Below are 7,677 nucleotides of genomic sequence, written 5' to 3' on the forward strand. Positions count from 1 at the left end.
ATCAATTTGGACAACGGGGTGAAAAGCAACCCGTTTAAATTCGCTGATGATACCAAAATTTAGGGTGAGGTGAGCGTGCTAGTAGGGAGGGAAAGATTGCAGCAAGACCTGGATAGGTTACAGGAGTGGGCTGACATAAACAGGATGCATTTCAATACTGACAAGTGCAGGGTGCTGCACTTAGGCAGTAGAAACCAGTAGCACACTTACAGAATGGGAAACTCCCTTCTTGAGAGCACAGAGGCAGAAAGGGATCTTGGAGTCATTATTGACTCCAAGATGAACATGGGCCGACAATGCGAGGTCACGGTTGGCAGGGCTAACCGGACCTTGTTGTGCATCCACAGGTGCATCTCAAGTAGAGCCAAGGAGGTGATCCTCCCCCTCTATGTGACACTGGTCAGGCCACAGCTGGAGTACTGTGTCCAGTTCTGTGCGCCCCACTTCAGGAGGGATGTGGACAACATTGAGAGGATCCAGGGGAGGGCCACCTGCATGATCTGGGGACAACGGGGCAGACCCTACAATGAAAGACTGCGGGACCTAATTCTGTTCAGCCTTCACAAGAGAAGGCTGAGGAAGGACCTTGTGACTGTCTATAAACTCACTAGGGGGGAGCAGAAGGGTTTGGGGGAGACACTGTTTCCCCTAGCAATCCCTGGCATAACAAGGAATAATGGACATAAATTATTGGAGAGTAGGTTTAGATTAGACATCTGCAAGAACTACTTCACAGTTAGGGCAGCTAGGAGCTGGAATCAACTTCCAAGGGAAGTGGTGCTGGCTTCTACCCTGGGGTTCTTTAAGAAGAGGCTTGATGCCTACCTGGCTGGACTCATTTGAGTCCAGTTTTTTTTGTCCCCCTGAGAAAAATGGTCTTGATGCTTTAAATCTTTGCAGCTTCATATAAGTCTTACATAAGTATGTATCCTCAACAATTCATTGAGGATTCAGCAAGAATCAACATGGGCAGCATGAGCATTGCCTCTCTTTTGGCTTCTGTCTGGAAATCTATGTGCTGAACACAGAATGATTCTGCAGAAAATAGCTGGTTGCCCCATAAGGAACTAGGTACCCTTTCTTTCGGGTGTGTGCATTTACTGTAAAGTAACTGAAATCACTGCACAGTACAGGCACATGTCTACAGGTTAACACCTATACTGTACAGTAAATAAGGTGACTTATGCTGACCTGTGCATAAATTTGGTATCTGCATCATATAGGTATCAAATTTACACCCGATTAATTACCACACAGTAACACACATGTAAACGCCTTACTGCGCAATAACATTGTATGTGTGGACTAACTTGGGACTAACTTTAGTTCCAAATCAGTCCACAGTTCACATAGCATTAATGAAACACTCAGGTAGGCTCCGGAGTGGTGAGAGATGCGCGGGTGAAGCCCGCTGCGCCCCCACTCCCCCGAAGCCCCCCAGACACCCCCTCAGCAGCCGCCGAGACCCCTGCCGACCCCCAGCACAGCCGGAGGTAAGCGGGCTCGTGGTGGGAAGGGGTTAACTCCTCGCTTGCTGGGAGGAGGCCGCTGCCTGATGCCGGGCCGGGTCAAGCCCCTGCCCAGGCCCCTACTTGGCCCAGCCCCCCAGGGAGCTGCGCGACCAGAGCTGCGCGAACAGGCTGCGCAAACAGGCGCCCTAGTTAGCGCGGAGTTTGCGCAGGGGAGGGCACGGGAGGCCGCGAGACCCTGCCTGCGACCCCCCCCACAGCCAAAGCCAGCCCCAGCCGTAGCCAGCCTACCAGAGGCATGACACGGATGGGCACACGCCGCACCCCTCGGGTCCCCTCGGGCTCTGTCGCCCCTTCATTGGCCACCTCAGAGACGGCCACCCAGACGGAGCCCATGGTTCTGGGCTCCACGCAGACGGAGCCCCTGGCTCTTGGCTGCGGGGGCTGCCTGTCCCTTTTTCAGGCTCTGGGGCCTGGGAGCATGGTCACCTCCTCTTGCGGGGTCTGCTCCCTACTGGGGTCTCTGGCGTGCCAGCTGGAGGAGCTCCAGGCCACAGTCCAGAGACTGCATGCCATCAGGGACTGTGAGCAGGAGATAGACTCCTACTGCCAGGCCCTTCTGCCCCGGGAGCCGCAGGGTAGAGCACCGTCTCCCTCCAGGACTAAGGAGGACTCTGGGACCTCCTGTTCTGCCCAGTCAGGGGCATGGACCAAGGTGGTCAAGGGCCCGAAGGCCCGCCGCACCAAGGCCCCTCCCTCGTCGGAGCTTAGCAACAGGTTCGCACCTCTTGCAGCCCCGGCAGAGCCTGCTCAGTTGCCGGCTCCGGCAGGCAACCCAGGCTCGACCGCAGCTACTGCCCCCGCTCTCCCCAAGTCAAAGCGAAAGGTGTTTGTTGTGGGAGACTCCATCCTGCGGGGGACCGAGGGGTCAATCTGCTGCCCCGACCCCTTAGCCCAGGAAGTCTGCTGCTTCCCGGGGACCCGCATCCGAGACATTGCGGAGATGATTCCACAGCTCCTCTGGCCCACAGACCACTACCCCATGCTCCTTATTCACGTGGACACCAATGACATGGCTCGGAGCACCCCCAGCCAGGTCATGAGGCGCTACAGGGATTTGGGAGCGGGGCTTAGGGGTCTGGGAGCTCAGGTGGTGTTTTCGTCCATCCTCCCAGTCTCGGGCTATGGGCTGAGGAGGGAGAGGAGGATCCACGCAGTGAACCAAAGACTGCGGAGCTGGTGTCATCGGGAAGGCTTTGGCTTCCATGACCACAGCCCGCTCTTTGGCGAGAGAGGCAGCGAGCTGCTGGGAAGAGATGGCCTCCACCTCTCTCCCCTGGGGAGGAGGCTCTTCTCAGCCAGGCTGGCTGACCTGCTCCACCGGGCTTTAAACTAAGCCCGCTGGGGGATGGGGGGACTACTGCCACTGCTGGCCTGCAGAGCAACCCTTGCAAAGCCAGCGGACCAAGGCACTTAAGGGAGCCCACCCCTGCCCCAGCCCTGGCACAATCTGTGCAAGGGCACACTTGCCTGCCTGTACACTAATGCCAGGAGCCTGGGCAACAAGCAGGATGAGCTCGTCCTCCTGCTCAGTGCAAAGAAATATGATGTCATTGGGATAACGGAGACCTGGTGGGACTCCACCCATGACTGGACCACGGGTATAGAGGGCTATACCCTGTACAGGAGGGATTGTGTTGACAAAAGGGGCGAGGGTGTAGCTCTCTATGTGAAGGAAAGCTACATCTCCCTGCAAGCTGATGTTGGCGACCGGCATGGACAGCTAGAGACCCTCTGGGTAAAAATTCGTGGGGAATTCGGCACAGGGGACACAATGGTGGGAGTCTACTACAGACCTCCCACTCAAAGCCCTGAGCTTGACCAGGAGTTTGCCCGGGAACTGACTGAGGCCGCTTGCTCCAGGACCTTGGTTGTCATGGGTGACTTCAATTACCCGGACATCTCCTGGGAAGATCACTCAGCAAAACCCAAGCAGTCGCAAAGCTTTCTCTCGTGCGTGGATGACCTCTACCTGACTCAAGAAGTCTATGGGCCAACGAGAGGCAAAGCGCTGCTCAACCTGGTACTGGCTACGGGGGATGACCTAATTGGCGACCTAGTGATGGATGGGAAGCTGGGTGACAGCGACCACGAGATGATCACCTTCACCATCCGCCGTAAAGCTGGCAAGTCAGTCAGCAACACAGAAGTCCTTGACTTCAGAAAAGCCGACTTTGACAAGCTCAAAAGGCTAGTCAGTCAGGCCCTCAGGGACCATGACCCCAGGGAGATGGGAGTTCAAGAAGAGTGGTTGCTTCTCAAGGAAGCGATCCTCAGTGCACAAGCTAAATCTATTTCAACACGGAGGAAAGGCAGCAAGAAGGCACAGCAGCTCCCCTGGCTCTCCAGGGACCTAGCGGACCTCCTGTGGCTAAAAAGAAAAGCCTACAAAGGATGGAGGATGGGATTCACCTCCAAGGAGGATTACTCCGTGCTGGTCCAGTCCTGCAGGGAGCAAACCAGGAAAACCAAGGCTGCAACTGAACTCCAACTAGCTTCAGGCATCAAGGACAACAAAAAGTCCTTTTTCAGATATGTGGGGAGCCGGAGGAAAAGCAAGGGCAATGTTGGACCCCTGATAAACCAGATGGGGCAACTGACAACTGACGCCCAGGAAAAAGCCAACCTATTAAATAGGTACTTTGCGTCAGTCTTTCATCAGTCACACGGGATGCCCATGCCTGCTATGGGACAGGGAAATCTGGGTGAGGGGGATCCCCTACCCTCCATAAATGCTGACCTCGTGAAGGAACACCTTGAGAAGCTGGATACCTTCAAGTCAGCCCCCCCTGACAATCTGCACCCCAGGGTACTCAAGGAGCTGGCGAGCGTCATAGCCCAGCCCCTGGCACGGATCTTTGAAAACTCCTGGCGCTCTGGTGCAGTGGCTGAAGACTGGAAGAAGGCCAATGTGGTGCCAATCTTCAAAAAAGGGAGGAGAGTGGATCCGGCTAACTACAGGCCCATTAGCCTGACTTCTATCCTGGGGAAGATCCTAGAAAAGTTTATTAAGGAGGCCATCCTTGAGGGACTGGCCCAGGCTAACATTCTAAGGGATAGCCAGCATGGGTTTGTTGCGGGTAGGCCTTGTTTGACCAATCTCATTTCCTTCTATGACCAGGTGACCTATCACCTGGACAAGGGAGAAGAGGTTGATGTCATATATCTTGACTTCAAAAAAGCTTTTGATCTGGTATCCCACGATCACCTCTTGGCCAAACTGGCCAGTTGTGGCCTTGGCTCCACCACGATCCACTAGCTGGGAAATTGTCTCCGTGGTTGGACCCAGAGGGTTGTTATTGATGGCAGTCACTCATTGTGGTGCCCTGTGACCAGTGGGGTCCCTCAAGGCTCTGTCCTGGGACCCATACTGTTCAACATCTTCATTAAAGATGTGGACATTGGAGTCAGGAGTGGACTGGCCAAGTTCACCGATGACACCAAACTTTGGGGCAAAGCATCCACGCCAGAGGACAGGCGGGTGATCCAGGCTGACCTGGACAAGCTCAGCAAATGGGCAGATGAGAACCTCATGGTGTTTAACACCGAAAATTACAAGGTTCTCCACCTTGGGGGGAAAAACCTGCAGCACCTTTATAGGCTCGGCAGTGCTACGTTGGTTAGCACTACAGAAGAAAGAGACTTGGGGGTCATCATTGACCACAAGATGAACATGAGCCTGCAATGCGATGCTGCGGCTAGTAAAGCGACCAAAACGCTGGCTTGCATCCATAGATGCTTCTCGAGCAAATCCCGGGATGTCATTCTCCCCTTGTACTCGGCCTTGGTGAGGCCACAGCTGGAGTACTGCTTCCAGTTTTGGGCTCCACAATTCAAAAAGGATGTGGAGAAGCTTGAGAGAGTCCAGAGGAGAGCCACGTGCATGATCAGAGGTCAGGAAAACAGATCTTACGATGACAGGCTGAGAGCCATGGGACCCTTTAGCCTGGAAAAGCGTAGGCTCAGGGATGATCTGATGGCCACCTATAAATTTATCAAGGGTGACCACCAGGATCTGGGGGAACGTTTGTTCACCAGAGCGCCCCAAGGGATGACGAGGTCGAACGGTCACAAACTCCTGCAAGACCGTTTCAGGCTGGACATAAGGAAGAATTTCTTTAGTGTCCAAGCCCCCAAGGTCTGGAACAGTCTGCCAGCGGAGGTGGTTCAAGCACCTACATTGAACACCTTCAAGAGTAAATTGGATGCTTATCTTGCTGGGATCCTATGACCCCACCTGACTTCCTGCCCTTTGGGCAGGGGGCTGGACTCGATGATCTCCCAAGGTCCCTTCCAGCCGTAATGTCTATGAAATCTATTAAATGTGCTCTAATGCCTGGATGTGGAGATGCCACCCTATTTCCTCTTGCTGCACAGTAACTTACTGAGCAGCAAATTTAAATCGGCATAAATAGACGTGTAGACATACCCTTTATGTAGCACCTCCTCCTTCTGCTGACTTATTAGCATGGCCAACATAGAATCTGTGGAAACTTTCAGCCAACTGCTGATTCTTGCAGTCACACAGTGTCCATAGGCAGATTAATGCCCGGGTCAGGGGGCCTAGGCCCAAGTGCCCTTGTCAATCAGGCACCATGCTTGCAGCTTGCTTCTCATTGGCAGGGAAGCAAAAGCTGTAGTTTTAAAAATTAGATTGTTTTTGTCTCCTTGCTGGTGGGCAGCAACAGCTGGGCCACGAGGGCCCCTCAGCCAATCAGCAGCAGGGAGAGAAAAATGGCACCAAGTTTAAAACGGTGCTTTTGCTTCCCTGCCAAGAAGCAAGCCACAAATGTGGCGTACGCAATGGTGGGGAGCCACCCACCTCCCTGAAGCCTTTGGACAAGCCGCCCATGGCTCCATCCTGCTCCCAGCCCCGGAGTCGCATTCATCGCCCTGGCTGGACAATGCCTGCCCTTGCCCCTGCCTCTGCCCCATTCCCTCCCTCACCATGGGGGCTTTGATCTGCCTCCCCACACCCTTTCCATCCCCCATGCCCCTTCAGACATACTAGCAGGATACTGCTCTTCAAGCTGCTCAGTTGCATTCCTGGCTGTGTGCATGCGGCATTTATTGGTGACAATTATTGGTTATACTGGCCAAAAAAGGCTGATAGCCAATAATGTTAGTTTTTGTTTTATTGGGACTGGTTTTATATGTGGCCAATATATCAGTGCACCTCTAGAGGAAGCCCCGAATTTTGTGTTTGCCTAGGACCCCAATAAATCTTAACCTGTCTCTGTTAGTGTCTCTGGAACAGGCAGACTCAGTTGAATTGATAAGCACTAGTCCTTGGTCAGACTTCATCTCCTGTGGGAGTTCTGTCTCAGTAAGGACTTGAGCTGTCCTCTCAGTAGCAGTAGAAAGCATCATGTTTCAGTCTGTGGAATTTTCCCCTCACTATAACTTTAGGTTATGCTTTTCCTTCCCTGTATAATATTTAAAAGGTTTGATTCCCTAGCCCAGTAGATTTCCTGAGATCTCCAGAAGTGTAAACCTACCTACTGGCAATCTCTACTGACTCCCCTCCTCATATTGTCTTACTCATCCAGGCATTCAGTTTCTCCTGAGAGAGTTGGAGTTCTCCCAGGAAAAACCCAGAGTGTATAGATATTCAGGCATTTTCTCCAAGAGTAAAACTGGTGGCTCCAGGAGAAATACAACTGGGGAACAAGCAGGGTTAAATCACCTGGGAGAGCAAATATCTGTACATGTTATGGTTTCTCTCAGAAGAAAGCATAATCCTTCAACATCCCCCTCTCCTGCCACAAGGAGACAGTGTGTCATTTGTTGGATGCTGTGTTGCTCCAACAAGGAGCAGGAAATGGTTCCTTAATAATCCCCACATTGTGAATCCCTACAGGGGAACACAGGCTGATTATGGTCATCTTGGGTCAGCCAATCAGGGTTGCCCTGTGCACTGCTATCTGTCACCAGGCAGACTAAGGAAGCCTGCAGAGCATACTGAGATGTGTGCATAGGGCCCCTCCTAGCTGCAGTGTCAGCACTGCAAGCTGCCCATTCTTCATGGGCTTAGCATTTGAATGTCTGTACATACAGCTGTGGGTAAGGTTTTGTGGTAATAAAAATGTGTTCTTGTCTTTAGTTAATCAAATTGAGAAAATTTTAAATGTCTCTCATTGTTGGATAT

This window comes from Crocodylus siamensis, chromosome 3 (assembly GCF_052110815.1).
Source record: "Crocodylus siamensis isolate JL-2025a chromosome 3, ASM5211081v1, whole genome shotgun sequence".
In the NCBI taxonomy this organism is placed as follows: domain Eukaryota; kingdom Metazoa; phylum Chordata; order Crocodylia; family Crocodylidae; genus Crocodylus; species Crocodylus siamensis.